This window comes from Lissotriton vulgaris, chromosome 6 (assembly GCF_964263255.1).
Source record: "Lissotriton vulgaris chromosome 6, aLisVul1.2, whole genome shotgun sequence".
In the NCBI taxonomy this organism is placed as follows: domain Eukaryota; kingdom Metazoa; phylum Chordata; class Amphibia; order Caudata; family Salamandridae; genus Lissotriton; species Lissotriton vulgaris.
Window position 1 is genome coordinate 1,698,476,821 of NC_141694.1, and position 20,983 is coordinate 1,698,497,803.

Consider the following 20,983-nt stretch of genomic DNA (forward strand, 5'->3'; position numbering starts at 1 on the left):
AGACTAAACGAAATCAGAGAGATGGTGTGGCTACCATTGTAAAGAAAGCAGAGCAGTTTCAGCGTAATAAGGAGGATAAGGAAAAGGAAGTGTTTGATAGGCTACAGCGTATGTCCATAGATAAATGCTATCCTGCTTTGCCTACGGAGTCGGATAAGAAGGAAGAATCAGTTGAGGATCCTTTAATGTCTTATCTTATGAAGTCGCCACCTCCGTATGTACAGGGTACCGCAGCTCCTATGGCCCCCCCTGTACCTGCTCTTCAACCTGTTCCTCAACCTGCACCCGTTCTTCCGACTGTTCCTGCTCCTTTGCCTACTGCTATTCCTACTGCTCCTCCACTTCCACATACTCCTGCTCCCGCTACTGCTTTTGCTCTACTTACTCCTGTTGCTTCTTCTGTTTCTACCCCTTCTCTTGTTAGTCCTTTGTGCTATACTTCTTCATCTACTCGAAGTCGCACACCTCCTGTTGCGGCTAGCTTCTTTAATTCTCTCGGGCCTGTTCTTGGGTCCGCTGGTTCAGACGGTCCTCAAAGGCGTAGCCAGCTTCCCGGTAATAGGGAGCGTGCCGCGCTGTATAACATGGTGATGGGTTGGATGACATATCCTCTTAGAAATCCTCCACGTGCTGTACTTGAAACGTTTTGTCAATTTAATATTCCGACACAGAGATACGTTTTCGAAGAAATGTGCAAGGTTTTGCGCGACCAGATATCGGCCGATGCACCTGATGATATGTTGACCGCTTTGTCTGATCTACAGCTTCAGTTCTCAAACGGACTGATAGTGGATACCAATGTTCGACGTGCTGTTGAGCGGTTGCTATCTTTCCGTCCCACTCTTATACCTCAAGCTTTGTTTGTTGAGGACGTTGAGAGACAGTTAGATGCGTCTGGTCAGTTTCCCATGCGGGAAGTTCCACCAGTGTGCATGCCAGGTGACGCTAATGTTAATCCGCCGATCTTGCCGCATTTCCAGAGAGTATGGATTCATCTCCCATGGAAACGATCGGAAGTGTTACAGGTGAAGCAATCTTTGCCTGACCCTCGCAAAAATCCTGTCGGATATTATAAAGAATTGTTGCAGCTCGTAGACGCTACGATAATGAATCTTGCCGATATTGATATGCTGTTTGGCAATGTCGTACCGCAACCGGTATGGGCTAAGATTCGTCAGGAAGATCATGCAAACGAATTGGGTGGTGATTGGGCTGCCCTTACGGCGGCAGATACACGACAAATTGGTGGGGCTAAGCCCGAGCAGCTCATTACGGCTCTCCCTCAGAGAATAATTACGCTAATGAAAACACTTATGCCAGCTATGAGGGTGAACTGGGACAAATTGTCAGCTTGCAAGTAGAAAAAGGACGAGAGTGTCTCTGATTTCTTTACGAGATTTGAGGAGGCATTCATCGATCATAGTGGTCAGGATATGGGCACTGAGGGTGGTCAACGGTTGTTTGCGGATAAATTTGTCTCTAACTTACTGCCCGACTTGAGCAATAAATTGAAAAACTCTGAGAGTGCGTGGGCCGTTTCTACCTCGGCTCAAATATTGGCTACGGCACAGTATTATGAGAACAGAGAGAAAGAGGAGAACGACCGCGCTGATAAAAAGACGAAAGAACTTAAAACAAAAGTGTTGTTACAGCAGGCTTATCCTCCGCGTTCGAATCAGAATGATTCACAGCAGCGAAATCGATTGCAGCCACAATCGAATAGATCGCAATCTCGAAATGACTCCTCCTCCCAAAGGTCTTCGTTAGGATACAATCAGTGTGCCTATTGTAGACAGGAGGGTCACTTAAAATTCTATTGTCCTGTTCTAAATGATCGAAATAGTGGTAACTCCTCTAGAGGAGGTCGTGGTGGTTCTCAGCAGACATCACGTGGTAGAGGTCGTGGTGCTCAAAATGATCGTTCAGACAACTCATCGAATTCCAATAACTGTTTTGATCAACGTGGATCATCGCAAGGACGATCTGCGCAGTACAATGTAGACGATTATTACGTCGATCAGGGAACTGACGACAGTAATTACTAGGACAGCCATGGACAAGGAGAGGGAGTGGTATCAGTTCCGGTTGATCAGAGAGGGCCTTACGTCGCAGTTGCTACATCGGGCGTCGTTGAGCCTTTTCTGTTGGACACTGGTGCAGCGAAAAGTTCCATAATGCATTCAAAACTCCCTGGCGCACCTTTGTCTGGCTTAACAAATGTTTCCGTTGGATTCTCTGGCGCCCCCGTTAGCAATCCAGTTTCACGCCCTTTGCCCCTTACAATTGGGCCACGTGAGCTTGAAGCTCCATTGATTTTGACTACTGGTTGTGGCGAAAATATTTTGGGCCTGGATTTGCTAAAACGTTTGTATGCAACTTTGTATTGTTCTCCTGCGGGAGTAAAGCTTACTTTGGGTGAGAGGGTTGTCTCTCCTATGTACTTGTCTCTTGATAAGCTTCCACCAGAATTGAGTTCTCTTCCTACATCTTTGTGGGCAACAGGTCCCAATGATGTGGGCCTGCTTGACATCTCCCATTACGTTGTTCAGCTGAAATCTAACGTGCAATTGCCACGTATTCCCCAGTATCGTATCTCTCTTGATGGTGAACGTGCATTGTTAGCGATCATCTATGATCTGATCGAGAAAGATGTTATTGAAGAAACTCGGGGAAACGTGTGCAACAGCCCTGTACTGCCTTTTTTTAAAACGTACTGATCCTTCGAAACCACCTGTTTATCGTTTTGTTATTGATTTACGGGAGGTAAATAAAATTGTGATTACTCAGTTTCCCGTTGTGCCTGACATCACAGCGCTACTGACTCTGATTCCAGCTTCAGCATCTTGGTTTTCGGTGATCGATCTGAAGAATGCGTTCTTCAGCATTCCGATTGCCGAAGAAAGCAGAGACCTTTTCGGCTTCTCTCTTGGTGGTCGCAGCTTCCGGTTTAAACGTGCTCCTCAGGGCTACTGTGAGAGTCCATCGATTTACAGTCAAGCCTTGAAGGGTCAACTGGATGCGTTTACGTTGCCGTTTGGTGCGGCCCTGATCCAATATGTCGATGACTTATTGGTAGCTGCAGATACTCAGGACATTTGCAAAATTGCTACGGTATCATTGCTGCAACATCTCTGTGACTTACATCACAAGGTGTCACCTTCTAAACTCCAATATTGTTGTCAAGAAGTAACCTATCTAGGTCACTTATTGTCAAAGGAGGGAAGGCGGTTGACCCCAGAGAGAATTGCAGCAATTGCGCGAATGACTGTGCCAGCAACCCAAAGAGATGTGCGTGCCTTTCTAGGTATCACGTCGTATTGCAGGCAATGGATTCCAAATTTTTCATTGTTAGCGAAACCATTGGTGGCTCTTACGTGCAAGGATGTTTCAACTCCTTTACCATGGACGGAAGAATGTCAGAAGAGTTTTTCTGAATTGCGTGATTCATTGTGTTCGGCTCCTGTGTTAGGTACCCCTGACTACAGTAAGCCGTTTACATTATATGTTCACGAGAGGGAAGGTTGTGCTTTGAGTGTTTTAACGCAACCTTTTGGTGGTAAGCAACGTCCATGTGCATATTTTTCCTCGACCTTGGACCCGGTAGCTAGAGCATTGCCGAGTTGTTTGAGAGCAACAGCGGCAGCTGCGGTGTCCATCCGACAATCAGCAGGATTGGTCATGGATAATATGCTTACGGTGATGGTTACGCATGCAGTTGATACTCTTTTGAATCGTACGAAAACTCAGCACTTGACGAGTGCGAGGTTGTCTGGATACGAGTTGACGCTGCTGGCAAGTCATATTCAGATAAAACGTTGCAATGTTCTGAACCCGGCAACTTTGTTACCAATTAGCACAGAGTCAGATGAAATAGCAGAGCATGACTGCTATTTGAGGACTGAAGAGGAAACAAAAGGTCGCGTGGACCTTAAAAACACTCCTTTGGAAAACCCGGATGGAACTTTGTATGTGGATGGTTCATGTTTTAAATTGCCGAATGGTGATGTGACTACTGCGTATGCTGTTGTAACTTTGAATACTGTTGTGGAAGCTGTGAGATTGAATCAGAATTCTGCCCAGGCTGCAGAACTGATTGCTCTCACTAGAGCGTGTGTGTTAGCGAAAGGGAAACGTGTGAATGTGTTTACCGACAGCCAATATGCATTTGGCGTCGCCCATAGTTTTGGACGGTTGTGGAGAGAGAGAGGTTTTATGACGTCGCATGGCACGAAAATTCAGCATGGTCAGCTTGTGAATGATCTTTTGGATGCACTTACGTTGCCTAAGCAGGTAGCGATTGTTAAATGTAGTGCGCATCATAAGGTGACGGATGATGTCGGTCGTGGTAATGCATTTGCGGATGAGACTGCTAAGGAGACTGCCCGGAACCTTAGCACCCGAATGTATGTGACGAGTTCGGTTAGGTGGCCTGCAGAGACGAGTATGTGTGAGGATACTATCGAGAGTGTGAAAGTGATACAGAATGAGGCCACCGAGACTGAAAAGGCGAAGTGGAAAGAAAGTACGGGAAAGTTGGATGCGAATGGTTGTTGGATTGATTTGTCGGAACATAAGAGATGGATGTTGCCAGATGCGTATGTGCTGGCTGTTGTGACAATGGCACATGGGTTAGCACATATTAGCGTGAAAGGTATTTGTAAGTTGCTGTCCCCTGTGTGGAAGAATGATGGTATCATGAAATGTGCTGAACGCCTGGTTAAGAATTGTATGGTATGTATGTTATACAATCCTGGTAAGGGAACCCCAACACTCCCTGGTAGTTTTGCTCCCCCTTCATGTCCTTTTGAGGTGATTCAATTAGACTTCATCCATATGGAGTGATGCAATAACCTGAAATACGTTTTAGTTGTGGTTTGCGCATTCTCCCGATGGATTGAAGCCTATCCTCTCAAAGACAACACTGCTCTGTCAACTGCGAAAATCCTACTGAAGGAATATTTTCCTCTGTATGGAATGCCTCGGATTGTATGGTCTGATAACGGAAGTGAGTTTGTGGGGAGTGTGATGAAGAATGTGTGTAAGGGCCTTGGAATTAATCAAAAATTCCATAGCGCCAATCATCCCCAGTCAGCTGGTTTGGTTGAAGGGTATAACGGCACCCTTAAACTAAAGCTAGCGAAGATTCAGGCTACGACTGGTCTTTCGTGGCCTGACGCTTTACACTTAGCTTTATTGTCAACAAGGGCGACAGTACACTCCCGAGTAGGGCTCAGCCCCTACGAGATAGTGTTCGGTCGTCCTGCAAATGTTTGGGGGGTCCCTAGACCGGGTGTGTTCTATAATCTTGAGTATCCAATGTTGATTGACTACCTACATGATCTGACTGCTAAACTGAGGTTAATTCACCAACAGGTTTACGAAGCATTGCCGACGCAGACGGAGGGTCCAGGCCACCAGCTCCAGCCCGGAGATTGGGTGGTGACCAAGCTACAACAACTTAGTCGTACCAAATGTTTTATGTTTCAAATGTCCGTATTGCTTTTGACTGTTTCTGCACTATTGGCGGGTGGGGTGTATTACATGATGTCGTACTTCTTACCTTCTGCCATACCTACTCCTACTTCTGACCCTAAACTTACCTCCACTGCATCCCCTCATTCTTTCCATATCTTGCCCGAACACGAGCAGGCTAGACGTGCAGAATTCCGCAATAATTCCTTTATTCAGCTCCTTCATCAGCACCAATTAGTGGTTAACACTACTAATTGTTGGGTGTGTGGGTTGATGCCACATACCACGGATAAGGGAATTCCATATCTGGTCTTACCGTATAGTTCTCAGGGTTCAGCTCGAGCATTCCAAACAATGTTTCGAAGCGCACTAGATTCTTACCCCAGTCGAGAGCCACGATCTCCCTACTTTGGCCCTGGCTCGTATCATAAGCCTTTGTCGATAGCGATAGAAGATTTGGATAGAGATATCTATGAGCCGTCGCTCATCCCAGAGGAAGAGGTACAAGCCTATAGGGTCCTGAGTAAGGTTGAGTATAGTGCGCTCACGAGTGAAAAACAGCTTAGAAGCTCGCCTCCCATATGGGTCGTACCCCACATTGGTAATTTTTGTCTAATGGGTCGTGGCCGAAGATCTAACGCTCAACTTGGAGAGAGTGCTTGCACCGAGAATTACATTCTGCCGATGGTCTCGTTCCCTGTGTTTCTGGCTGCCAAGGGTACATACTTTATCTGCCATGATCGTGCGTATGCATGGTTGCCCTCCGACTTTGTGGGCTCATGTTTTATCGCAAATTTGTTGCCTCCGACGTTCACTGTAGATGCAGATTATCACAAGACTAGAGTTGTGAGAGGCGTAATTAGCGAAGAGGACACTGCCGGTCAAGAGGCAGGAGACTTTTTCAAGGGTTTCCTCCCGTTTTGGGGGCCTAAGGCTAATAGTAGGAACCTGAGACAGTTGACTCGGTGGTGGAATCGACAGCTAATATTACTGCCAGTGCCCTTGGTAATATCACCACAGTACTTCAGGCGGATAGACTTATGACGTTACAAAACCGTATGGTTTTAGACGTGATCTTAGCAGATCGAGGTGGGGTATGTAAGGTGATCCATTCGAGCTGCTGTATTTTCATTCCAGATAATGCTCCGACTGTCTATCAAGCCATCTCAAAGTTGCATAAAATCTCTGAGTCCATACACGTGGACGTAGGGGATTGGACGCTACTTGGGTGGTTTTGGGGCCTGATGTCGACTTGGGGTTGGAAGATTCTGATGATTATCGGAGTTGTTGTGGTGTTCCTGTTCACGTGTTGCCTTTGTGTGCAGTGTGGTCCTGCCTTATGTGGCCTCTGTGCTACAACGTGTATAAGACAGCCGCCTGTTACCAAGGGAGCTCGGTTGGACAGAGCTATGTTACAGCAACATCTAGATGGTCTGATGAATATCGAGTATGATTCCGACTAGTGTTTGCCTACGTGAGGGCAAAAGGAGCGTCTGAGGTTCCGTGACAATTGTAAGTGGTGTTTTCGACTCGCACGAATATGGTCGAGTCTGGTATCTATGAACCGCAAATGACGAGTTTAGTGGGTGTACGCAGTTTCGCTGTATTAACCTAAACCGTTCGTCTGTTACGTGGGTTTCTTTATCTGTACCCACGGGTTCCATCTTAGATCCGGCATCCATTTTGTCTCTTGCCCTCAAGTAGCCAGCGAACGGACATTGTCCGCTTCGCGACCCTGGGATTCCCAAGATATCTGCGGAAGACACATGTCCTTTGAAAGTGTCTTTATGATGAGGGGGATGATACTGTAAGGCAGATGGCCTCGCTCGAGGCTCATCTTGCCGTGCCGGTTTATTGTCTCAGCCGTGCATCTCATTAGGCACGTCCCTTTGATGCCTGTAGCTCGTGTTTCCCGATACCTCCTCTTTTACACCCTTTCCGATCTCCCCACTGTTTCCATCTTCCTCTGCACCTGTCCTTGTTCCTTCTTCGATCTGTTTTACTGCCGATTGGAATGTACTAATGGTGGGAAGATGGGTTTTTACAGTTGGGAACCACCAAATGTTTCCGCACTTATGTTTCGGACTCTGAATGTATCAAAGTGACCAAAGCGACCCCTTTCGGGGATAATTATGGGAACCGAGTTGTAAACCTTTGTGTACCGTGTAACCCTATGGGAGAAACATGTATAAAAGGAGCGACCCACTTGCAGCAATTTGAAGCAGTCTCCCCAAGTTGCACGTGTTGTACTTGCTGTGACTTCTGTGTTCCCTGCAGTAATAAACCTCGAATCTTTGACGCCAAAGGAAGTGTCCCGTGTCTCTGTCATTTGTACGCCGGAGCAGGTTACCCACGAAGGTTTCAGGTGTTGTCCCCTGGCACCGCTGGGTCTTAAATAACCCAGTCCTTCAGACGCTTTAGATTTTCGGTGTATATTCCTTGACAGGTTGTGGGTGCTGGTTAATGAGTCCCTGGCCTTGTGTTGAGAGAGATAACCTGGGGCCTGTGGTCACTTTCAGTATGTGGGAGGATACTAAAGGTATCTAGATAGTAAAGCAGGTCAGCGTTGCAGATGGTGTAGTCCAGATGGGAATATTTGCTGCCATTTGACCAGGACCAATTTGGCGGAGTGTCGCCTGCGGACCTGCCGTTCATTACCAGGAAGCCCGCACTGTAGAGTCTCGACACACAGAGTTCTCCCAGTTGGCTGTGGGCTTGATTGAGTGGTCTAGTTTGTATTACGGCCTCGGTGATGTTAAAGAAAAGGGGCTCACCGGTATCCGCTGTTTTTCCCTGAAATAGGTTGATGTTGAAGTCCCCCGTAGCAATGCAGTCTGAATTTGGGTGCTCAGCAGCTATGTTGCTCATGACTTCTATTAGGCGGGCCAGATGGACTTTTTTGGTACGAGAGTTTGGGTTAATATACACATTTAAAAGAAATAGTGAATGCAGAGTTCGCCACCGATTGATTTTAACCCCTAGTGTCCAGTCTTCTTTAATGGGTAGTTGTTTAATTGTGCCTTTTAAATTAGTGGATATATACGTTGACAGGCCACCTTTTGCATGTTCGTGGGGGCTGTCCCTAAGAGCTGGGTTCCAAAATTCAATAAACCCAATAATATGGTGGCCGTCAGTTGCCCAAGTTTCCTGCAGAGCTATTGCTGTGTACTCACATAGGAAGGAAAATGTTTCTTGGTTCTCGATTTTTTGATGAAGCCCACTGATGTTCCAGGAGCACATTAAAAATGTAGCATGCCCTTGATGTTCGTCTGTAATGGGAAAAACTGCAGACCGTGTTGGTGCGCCCAGAGATTTGTTTGTCGTGAACGGGCGCCCTGCCACTGGGATTTATTCTGTGCATTTAAATGACAGAATAGCTGGAAGCCACCACCAGCCATGACTAAGGTCGACCTCAGGGACCTCTGTTTGTAGAGTTTTACAGTGATCTAATGGCCCTGATGCATTTCTTAAGATCGAATAGGGTCTGACATTTACAGCCAGTCCAGTACTCGCAGCTTGCTGGAGCAGTGGCGATTGAGGAAGCAAGGAGATGGGATTTCGCAAGGTGGACTTGTGTTCCACGAAAGCTCCCACCCAACTGGCCAGCTTAAATGACACCAAGGTTACCTCAGACGGTTGAGTACCTCTGGGAGGGAGGAACTCTATGGATTCAAGGTCCTCCGAGGCCAGCCCTTCAAGCCCCGGGATGCCTACCACTAATTTAAGTATGTTTGATCTATTAAGGAAATCTTGGCGGACCTCTGATTTGTATTCCGGGACCAGTAGGAGCTGATGATGTAGCATATCGTTTTTAGTCGCGTGCTCAGACATGTTTATTTCATTGGATAGCTGCCCTGCATCTATTTCGTGCTTCTGGTCGATCTGCCGATAGGAGGTCTTCCACGATTGTTGTGCGAGGCTGGGCAGCTTCACATGATCGTTGTAAATTGTTTTTTTATAGATATGTTTACTGGATATTTTAAATCCCTAATTGAATTTGACCATTATTTCTGATCCATAAATATTGATTCTTATTATTTTCAGACTTCTTTTACTTCATAAAGGCTAAGTGTTTGTATTGTATGTTTTAGGGTTTGAGGTGAATTTGAATACATATGGATTGGATGCTAAGGATTTGAAAGGGCTAGATGTGGAGAGTTTCTTAGGGTATAGGGGTGTGTTTGTGTGTTGGGTAGAATGTGTTTTAGGAGTCATGGGTGTGTTTAATATTTAAATAAAAGGGGGGTTGAGTTGATTTACCCACTCAATAAAAGTCTAGTCAAAACATGACGTTTATGGTGTGTTAGGGTTCAGGGGTAGTATTAAGGGTTTTCTAGTGGTTGGAGATACACCAAATTATTTATAAATCAAAAACAAGTTGAAAAAAGATCTTTGTCTCTAGCAGAGTCGTCAGAAGCAAAGGGTCAGAAGGGGCCTTAAACCTAAGAACCGTTCTATTTGAGGGTCTAAGCTCCTGCTGCAAAATCTATTTATAGACTTTGAATTAAGCGGGCCCTGCTTATTCATGGCAGATAACATGGTTTAATCCAATAGACAGCATGTGGGCCGGCATGACATGTTTTTCCCAGGCCCCACAAAACCTCTGACATGCCTCATCTTTGGTCAGACTAGAATGAAAGAATGGCAAATGCAGAAGAATCAATAACTATGTGTGTATTAAGCTTGAACACCTTAAGATAGCGTAAGTTGTGGAATTTGATTAACAAATGGATTGTAGATAATTGGTCTTCTTTCCTGAAAATAAAGATTACAGTACATTACAAAAATTCAGGGTAGTACTTTTCTATGTAAATGGTGGAGTCATGGTGATGAAAATGAGCAGTTTCATACTGGTAATTAGGTGACTAGGAAGAAATCCTGTAATTGTGTGGTTGCTTCTCATTACCAGCTTGAATGTTTTAAATGAGAAAAAGAGAGGTAAAGTGCTGCAACAAGATTTCAGAAAGTCTATTATTTTGAAAATACCATAAATTCAAATGTGGAGTGAATTTATAGAATTTGTTATACACTGTTTCCAATACTTGGAGTGAATGCTTAAACAGACTGATGAAGGACCTTGAATATCAATGGATTGGTTCAACCTTACAGGCAGCACATGACAGCTGGGTGAACTAAGTCATTGACTTTAGAAGAAATTGCAGACTAAATGGGCTGCAATTAACAACCTAACCAGACTGAGTTGTACCACAGAGGGACCAACATATCCTGGTGTAGTAAAGGCTAAACGACTGGGTCCAACACTGCACCTGATTCTTCCACACCCCCCTGGGGCGAGACCATCCCAATCATCGAACAAATGTTGAACTATAGAGAGTGTGACAGTGATGCAGACAACCTGACATGCTTAATCCATCACATTTGACAACTTAAATGTACATATCTTTCCTGACTATACCCTTGCAGTTCAGAACTCATGTGTAAAGTTTTGCCAGTCAAATGGTGGCTGCTTCACTCGGGACTCAAATACATGCTCCTGGTTCCAGCAAAGCTAAAAATAATGATGGAGGGTAGATCCCACTTCTTTATGGACGTGACTGCAGCAAATGATTTGATTGACTGTAACGTTTAAGCAAAGGGAGACACAAGTGACTTCTGTGAATAAAAGCAGAGGAAACAATGCAAAGGAAGAACATGTGGATGAAGAGCCCTGAAACATTCAGCTGCACAGGTGGCAGAGGTTGAATCAGCAGTGTGTGAGACTTAGGAATTCCACCCAGAAGAGTAACAGGGACAGCACCACCAGTGGATCAAGGAAGGAGTATTATGGATTGCATCTTTCAGGTGGCAGCGCTTCCAAGGGGCAGGTGGTGAACCCTATAACCTCTGATAATTTGATATGATGATGGAAAATATGAGGCCTAGTGGTCTGCTGATCCTGCAATCTTACTCCAAATGCATCCAGCATCAATTGTATGGTGGGAAGGCCAGTAACTGACATGTCAGACCATTGCCACTTTGTTGGCATGCTGGAGGACTGAAAGAAACTGTTGATATACTTTACCCCACCTCTCTTTCTTGACTTTTTCTTGAGCTTGAAGGTGCTGGGCCTACACATTACAATTGCATTATTTTACTGCATTATGATAAGCTGTTTTTTAGGTCGAGCGTAGCGATGGACCTCGTGTATACTTTAGTATACTTGAATATGGGGACACGAGTCGGAGGCGCGCATTTTCCGTCTCGGATTTGGAGCGCGCTTTTGCTGCTGGCTGTTTGCGTGCGAGCGCGACTCTGCCATGCTCCTTGGGAAACGAAACCTAAGAGCCCCGCGACGTGAGCTGTCTACGGTAAAAGCTCACACGCGCGGCTCTTAGGTTTCGTTTTGACTTGTTCTGTTTTGGATCCATTTCACATAGGTGCAAATAAAGGAATGGAAGAAAGAGAGGGTAAAACCAGTTTCTTGGGGTCTCGGTTTTTAGGCCTGACCCAGCGCATATGGCGATCCTCGTCATTCTCATTAAGCACATCGCGCACCGCCTTGAGCGCGATCACTTTCACTTTTGCGGCCGCATTGTTTGATGGCTGTGCGGCCAATGCTTGCTTTTATCCCAGGCACGCACTTCTGTCTCCACGCTTCCAACCCACTTTTTCGCTCAATTCTTTTCCCTTTTCCCTCTCCTGCATTGCTCTCTCTCTCTCTCTGTCTTTTCTCTCTCTCTGCGCTCTCACTGTTAGTTTCTTCTCTTTGCTTGTCCAAGGCGGTCATCTCTTTCTTCAACAACCCCCCCCCCCCCCCCCCCTGGCAGACTCTCCCAACGCTAACTGGCGTCTTCCGATGGTTCACGGCCAAAGTAGTTAATGCACCTGCTGCTACTGAAGTTGCGTGTAAAGCCTCTTTGACGGAATTGACTTCTTTCAGCCTTTATCATTTCGAGGTCAATACAACATCCGTAAATGTTATAATTCATCACGATAAATATTCATCCACGTTTCATCTCTTGTTTTTTTATTTCAACTATGATGGTCTCGCATCAGCTGGAGCTGGGCGAGCCAAGTGGTTGCAGGCTGGATGGAGAAGCGCTGTGGGAGCAGCGAGGAAATAAAGCCGCTTCACAATTAGAGCCCGTGATTGAGTGGGGGGCCAGAGTGTCTGAGTGTGTGGGTGCGTGTGAGGAGTTGGCCACACGGGGGCTACGAGACGAAAATAAGTCCTGATGGGAGCTCTTCGATTTCTGCAAACCAGGCCCCTACTGTCACAGCTTCGTATCAAAGCAGCTAAAAACAGTATTTTGTCTGGATTTCAGGCGCTGTACTTCTTTGCAGGCTGGCAACATTTCACACGACGTTGTATCACTCATATTTTAAGTTACATGTCTGCCCGAGGAGGAAAACTTGTCAGCAAATCCCAATAGCCGACCTTTGTTTATATGCCACATAATACATTTTCAATACATTTGAGTGGAATGTATTAACTTCAGTGTACCTGACCCACAATAGAATGCTCGTGACCACCAGATATATTTATTGACCAACCACATACCACACGAGCCTACCAATTATGCGTGCAGAACCGAACATATTTGTTTGTTGTGCATATATGCTCATATATATCCCTTTGTTCCTCTTTTTACTCCAATATCTTGCCAATCACTGTTGTTTCTACGGACCTACTGGCCTACCTCTTTTGGTCCGGGAACATCTGTAGCGCTCAGATACCCGCCAGGGTCTTGTCCGCGCTACGTAAAACTTTATATAAATAGAGCATCCTCGAAGAAAGTAACAAGGGAACTATTACTTGCCTCTCTGCATGTCCAACCAACTTCTAGTGTAAAAAAAATAGTGCTTTGGTTTAAAGTGAGGCGATTAATCATCACCTTTGATTACAGCACCTCCTCATATTGCAGACTACACAACACTCATTCAGAGAGTCCAAGTAAAGAATTTGGCACTCTCATGAACAGGTTGGCGCCATTTGAATCTAAGATCAACTGTGATTACCCTGAGGGCATCTGAATAAGCAAAATAATAAACTTTTAACAATTAGTTACAATACCAGAAATGTATTGATTATTCCTCTCTGATGATTTGGAGTACACAACAGACTGACACTGCCTCCTTTTAGATGCCTTACCCCATCAGTCAGTCCATGACCAATCCGCTGGCGGAGATATTGTTTTTGTGGAATCTCGAGTAAAAAAAATAATATTTTTTTTCCTTATTTATACCCCTCTCTCTTCTTTAAACAGTGTGGAATGACACCTGCCACTCTCTTACACGCAAGAACAGCTTACCTTGTTGTTTAGGAATAACTTGGCCATAGTCCTAACCCATGAAGGATAGGAGGTTTTTGTTCTAGAAAGATTTATTGCCTTGGCCTTTAAACACGAATCCAAAAGCGTTGTTGTCCCATGAACAGCACCTTACATGTGCAGTTCTTCTGGGCTTTCAGTCTCTATGCCCCAGTGTAGTAACAAGCCCCAGCCACCACAGTTGATGCTCTCAAACAAAAAGTCACACATAAATGTAGCCTGTATTTTAATAAAGACTAGAGACTCTGGGAGACCATGGTATTGAAAGACTTGGGGCGTACAGAAGGGTGGCGGTTTTGGGATCAGCTGAGTATCTACAAACTAGAACTCCGCCCTCCAACTCAAACTCCGCCATCCAACTCAAACTCCACCCTCCAACTACAACTCCATCCTCCTACTCAAACTCCACCCTCCAACTCAAACTCCACCCTCCAACTCCACCCTCCAACTCAAACTCCACCCTCCAACTCCACCCTCCAAGTCCACCCTCCAACTCAAACCACCCTCCAACTCCACCCTCCAACTCCACCCACAAACCCCACCCTCCAACTCAAACTCCACCCTCCAAATCCATCTCCACCCTCCAACTCAAACCACCCTCCAACTCCACCCTCCAACTCAAACTCCACCCTCAAACTCCACCCTCCAACTCAAACTCCACCCTCAAACTCCACCCTCCAACTCAAACTCCACCCTCCAACTCAAACTCCACCCTCCAACTCAAACTTCACCCTCCAACTCCACCCTCCAACTCAAACCACCCTCCAACTCAACCCTCCAACTCCACCCACAAACCCCACCCTCCAACTCAAGCTCCACCCTCAAACTCCACCCTCAAACTCAAACTCCACCCTCCAAATCCATCTCCACCCTCCAAATCCATCTCCACCCTCCAAATCCAACTCCACCCTCCAAATCCACCTTCCAACTCCACCCTCCAACTCAAACTCCACCCTCCAACTCAAACTCCACCTCCAACTCAAACTCCAACCTCCAACTCCACCCTCCAACTCAAACTCCACCCTTCAACTCACACTCCACCCTCCAACTCAAACTCCACCAACTCAAACTCCACCCTCCAACTCAAACTCCACCCAACTCAAACTCCACCCTCCAACTCAAACTCCACCAACTCCACCAACTCAAACCCCACCCTCCAACTCGAACTCCACCCTCCAACTCAAACTCCACCCTCCAACTCATACTCCACTCTCCAACTCAAACTCCACCCTCTAACTCACACTCCACCCTCCAACTCCAACCTCAAACTCCACCCTCCAACTCCAACCTCAAACTCCACCCAACCTCACCCTCCAACTCCACCCACCAACTCAACCCACCAACTCCATCCACCAACTCCACCCTCACCATAAAACTCCACCCTCACCCTACCCCCCACCCTCTACTACTCTACTCTACTATTCTACTCTACTACTCTCTCTAATACTCTCTTCTACTCTCTCTACTACTCACTCTCTACTCTCTACTACCCACTCTCTACTACTCTCTACTACTCACTCTCTACTACTCACTATTTACTACTCACTCTCTACTACTCTCTCTACTACTTTCTACTACCCTGTACTACCCTGTACTACTCACTCTCTACTACTCAACTCTACTACTCTCTACTACTCACTCTTTACTACTCACTCTCTAATACTCTCACTACTCACTCTAATACTCTACTACTTACTCTACAACTCTCTAATACTCCCTACTCACCCTACTACTCAATCTCTACTACTCTCTACTCACTCTCTACTACTCACAATACTCACTACTACTCACTGTAGTACTCACTACAACTCTCTACTACTCACTCTATTAATAACTCTATTACTATCTAGTACTCACTCTAATACTCTGCTACTCACTCTCTACTACTCACTCTCTACTACTCACACTCTACTACTCACACTCTACTACTCACACTCTACTACTCACTCTCTACTACTCACTCTTACTCACTCTACTACTTACTCTACAACTCTCTAATACTCCCTACTCACTCTACTACTCAATCTCGACTACTCTCTAGTACTCACTCTAATACTCTACTACGCACTCTCTACTACGCACTCTCTACTACTCACTATTACTCACTCTACTACTTCCTCTTTACTACTCACTCTTTACTACTCACTCTTTACTACTCACTCTTTACTATCTACTACTCACTATCTGCAACTCTACTAACTCTATATTACTTGTTAAAATTTCTTATTGGACAGTCGGACAGTGTCCTGGTTGCGGGTGTGCCGAGCACCAACAGAGATGAACTTGTCTATAGCATATGCAGTGGTGCAGGTAGTGACGGCTTTGTAAATGATGCAGCTGGTTTTAAAGATGGTGCTGCAGACTGGCAAACGGCACCATTAGAGTTACATTAGGATAGGAGTGACGTGATGCTATTTTTTTGGGCCCTCGATGAGATGTGCTGTGGTGTTTATGATGCTCGTAAGGGCACTAATGTGGAGTTACAGGGGGCATTGATAGAGTAGGGCATTACCACCACTGAGATGCGGGGGTTTGTGGGCATGACCACCAGTTCTCAAGATGTTTTCTGGAAGAAACAGTTCGATTTTTCTTTTGATGACAGAGCTGATACTAGGCCTCTTGTTTTTAGGTCGAGCTCCACGTGTAATCAATGCGAAGCATTGATTGCTGTCTGCTCGACAACTATTGTCACCCGTTTCTGGGAATGTAGACACGAGTCAGACGAGCGCTTTTCCATTCTCAGTTTTGACCGCGGGAGCTCGGCTCTGAGACGCGCTTGCGCAGACGCACACACAGCCCCTGCTTTCGCTTGGCTCGCATGCACTAACGGCGCACTCACACACAGCCAGCCCCCACCCCCCCTGCACGCACACACACACACACACACATACATACGGACACGCACACACACACAGACACGCACGCATACACACGCCGCCGCCCCCTATCCCCTGCACACACACACCCCCGCCCCCTTACAACTAAGCCCCACTCACCGCATCGCCGCCACTCCTGACTTCTGCAGCCACCGCGGGGCTCTCCCTCAGGCTTCGGAGCCCCGCGTCACCAATGCTGCTCTCTGGCACTCCGTGGATGCGGGCTTCACGCCGAAGGCGGAAGTCCCGCCCCACGACCGGCTTCACGCTGCCGAACTTCCGGTTGCTAGTTTGCCTATGCTGTAGAAGTTCGATGCATTGGGGTTCGTGCATATTGGGTTGTCTTTTGAAACCTGGTAATTTGGGATGTTGGGGTACAGGGATGCCTTGCGCTGTGGTTCGGAGTAAACAGGTGGGTGTTTTAGGATGTGTCCTGAGCTCGTGCAGGTCAGGCTGCTGGGGAACAGGTGAGCAGTGAATCGTGTGCTCGAGGCTTTGAATCAGCGCAGCATTAGCAAGAAACGCCACCACTGCGGGCCCTGGAAGCTTCCGGAATGGCGCCTCTCAATATAGCCAGCACCAAGCCGCACTTTAAGTGCAGCCTTGAAGGAGCTCCACTCACGCGTGCCCCCGCCCCCCTTCGCCAGGTGCCGCTGCCCAGGGTCGCGCCTGACATGCCCCTCACGCCTATTCACCGCGTCCAATAAAAAGACCACTGCTTCCTTCGTCGCAGGCAATTATTTCCCCCCTTATTTTCAGGAACCATAGAATTGCAATCATTCCGTTACTTTTATAGTGCTGCGCTGGCACAAGCCGCATAGGGTTTTATGAATGCAGCTAAATTATATATTCCCTCCTCCCCCTCGCTCTCTCTAGCTCTCCGTCTCTCCCACGCACCCCTGCCTCCCCCAGCTCTCTCTGACTGCAACTCACCCTCTCCTCTCCTCTTCCTTCCTGACTCTCTCTTGCTCATTCCACCGCCCACACGCGCTCACCGCCTCTCTGCCCCCAACCTGTCCACCTCCTCCAGCCCCCACTCCCGCTCTTTCTCTATCATTGCGGTTTGCTCTAAACATGGCAGGAACTCAAAGCCACAAATCTTTAAACACAAATTCACCGACACACACAGACAAGTAAAATGCATGCACACACAACGACTTGTCACACACAGGCAATTATAAATACATACAGTCATACAGATGCTAACATACAACCCACAGCATGCACAGTTACCCCAATACGCACACACACAAGCACAAACCCACACGTTCATGCAGTTACATTCATTACTGTTACATATATGACCGCACAAGCACTCACGCACATATGAGCTAATTCAGACATGTACAGATATAAAAAAATAAAGCAAAGACAGACAGATACATGTAACAATTGACATAACGTGCACACAAGCACTCACGCACAGGCAACAAACGGAGACACAAACAGAGAAAACACAAAATACTGACATATGATTCCATAGATAAACCGCAACGGTTGCTGTTTATCTATGCTGCAACACACACATGCAACCGCAAGCAGACACGCAGCACACCTACACTACAGCACATCACAAAGTGTGTTATATTATGGCATGCTCTGAGCGTGTTTTTATAGTACATTTCCACCCCAGCATCAATCTGCGCAACCATTCAACAACAACTGGTTCGAATATGTTCTCTCAATGTTTCAAACTTTATTACAAATGTCACAAAAAGATGTTAATATTTCACTTCTGTTCTTGGATTTTCGTCATAATAAAATACACTGAACATAATCTTCACAAAAGTTATTTACAAACGTTTAAGCTATTGCCATTATAAATTAAAATCCTTTTTATTTAAGTATTCATTATTTAAAAAAATTAAAAGCAATTGTAATTTGTAATATCAATACAGCTAAGTCACGTAAATACAAAACATGTTGCATTACAAATGCTATAGGTGTCACATTTGCAAAAGTTATAACTATTGGCATTGTAAATGACAAAGCTATTAATTTAGCTATTTTCAAAACCAACACATAAATAAAAAAAATTGTCATTTACAAGACCAAAAGCTCAAACTTTCATAATGCGAGACCTATTGCATTGCAAATGCTTGTTATGAAAAGGGGTGCCAGAATGATAGATGAGTCCCAAGGCCAGGTTGAATTGATTTAACCACTTTTTTAATATGCATTTTCTATGATACTGTTAAAGCACATTTCTATAATATTATGAGGTTAAATTTACATAGCACTGAGAGATACATATTCAGTTTCTAGTGATGAGTCTGTAAATCATTAATGAACAATTGCTTAGATTACCACTGTTCCCTGTTAGTAACTCAAAAGCTCTGACAGCCCCTCGTGTATATATTGGGCGGGGTTCTGCGGGGTTACAATAGCTTGACTTTCACATTTAGTGCTGATGCATTAGACTAAGTTCACTCATGTCACCCGTGGGTGTGAAAACAAACCTTATAGAGCTGATGCAGAGACTCAGTTTACGTGACTTCAGGGGAGGTGGTGTTGGCTAGTAACCTCCATTCACTGGCATGCAACAAAACTGCTCAATAAATCATTGTCCAGTTAGTGTTATTTCATTGGAAAAGGAAAGGTATATTTATTGGACAAAATCTACTAAATACTATGCTTTAATTTGCAAGTATATACATCAGGTAGAACAAAGTACACTGCATGACATCTTTGAATCGCATTTGACCCATAGGGGGGTCAAGGACCATTGAATGTCCATGGATGTCATACATAAGGCAGTCCTATTGGCTTGTCAAGGTATCACCACATCAATATATAGGACAAGCTTTTTGGCTTTGTCAAGGGTTCAGCAAGTAAACCTATAGACTTCAGTACTATAAGAATAACAATCGTATGTTAGAAATCACCACCATTCCAAGGGCATCAATAACCATATTTAAAATCATTCATTGTCCCTATTAAAACCATTGCAATGTTACTCAATATTCATTGGTAATGAAAAGGTTAAATAAAGCATTGTGAAAACAATAACAAATGTGTCAGAGTTTTCATTAACCATCCTGGCCATATTATGCACCCATAGGACCAGCCAATAGAGTGCATTGAGCTACTGACCTGAAAGCACCAAGCCCCAGGTACGGGAATGCTCTTTAAAATGCTGAAAGGTCTCCCCAGTTCATGCATGCTATGACATGGGAGACATAATGTTAAGTTTCTCTAATTCACTCCAGGGGGCTGCTGCACTTCTTGCACTCAACCTCCACACAAATATGCTGGCAGTGCCCCTGCCCTTCCTTCGGGCCCCATATTGACGAGGAATATGTAATTAGGACCCCTTATGTCAGTCAGTCAAGTCAAGTCAATATATTTATATAGCGCGCTACATACCCAGAGGGTCTCAAGGCGCTTGAAGAGGGGTGGGGAATTACTTCTCGAATATCCAGGTTTTAAGTTGCTTTCTGAATGCTAGGTGGTTTTGAGTGAGGCAAAGGTGCAAAGGAAGTGAGTTCCAGGTTTTGGCCGCTAGGTAGGAGAATGATCTTCCTCCCATGGTGGTTTTGTTGACGCGGGGAACAGCAGCAAGGGCTTGGTTGGAAGAGCGCAGCTGGCGGGGGGGGAGGTGTAGAAGGAAAGACGTGTATTGAGGCATTCGGGTCCAAGTTCGTAAAGAGCTTTGTGTGCGTGGGTGAGGAGGCGGAAAGTTATCCTCTTATTGACCGGGAGCCAGTGGAGGTTTTTCAGGTGACCAGAAATGTGTTCTTTACGCGGGATGTCTAAAATGAGTCTGGCTGATGCGTTCTGGACCTTCTCGACCCAAACAGTGAATATTAGCTGAGAAGTTCACTGTTTTCCTTTGTGGCCTGTGCCACGCATCTTCATCAAGTTTTCTTTTCTTTAATTGCACTCCCATGCCTACAGGGCGCCCAGGGTAAAGGTAGGATTGTTGGGCAGCACAAGGAGCCCACTTTTGGCTACCCTGTCAGCTCCTCAGTCTCGTATACACCTCTGGTGCGGGGACCAACAGTCAGGATTTCTTTTGTTTCTCCCTAGTCGGGAGCAATGCATCTCTTGCTATCTGGATAGGCGGGAAGAGCTGCTATAGGACCCTCTGATGCTGTTGTGGGCTCTGAGGATGGGGCCACATGACCTGCCATGAGTATGCTGGCTCCTGGTGAGATGTGGACCCCTGGGTGCAATCCTGGATTTAGGGCAGGGGGGCCAATGCAGGCCCACTCCCTACAGTGGAATATTTAATTACTGCTGCACCGACCCCTTGGCCTTGACTCACCCTAGGGTAAGTAGAAGAAATCGTGGTGGAGTACCATGTTTTTTCTTGAACAACTGGTCAAAGGTTACATCATCAAAAGGGCATAGGATGGGCCTTGA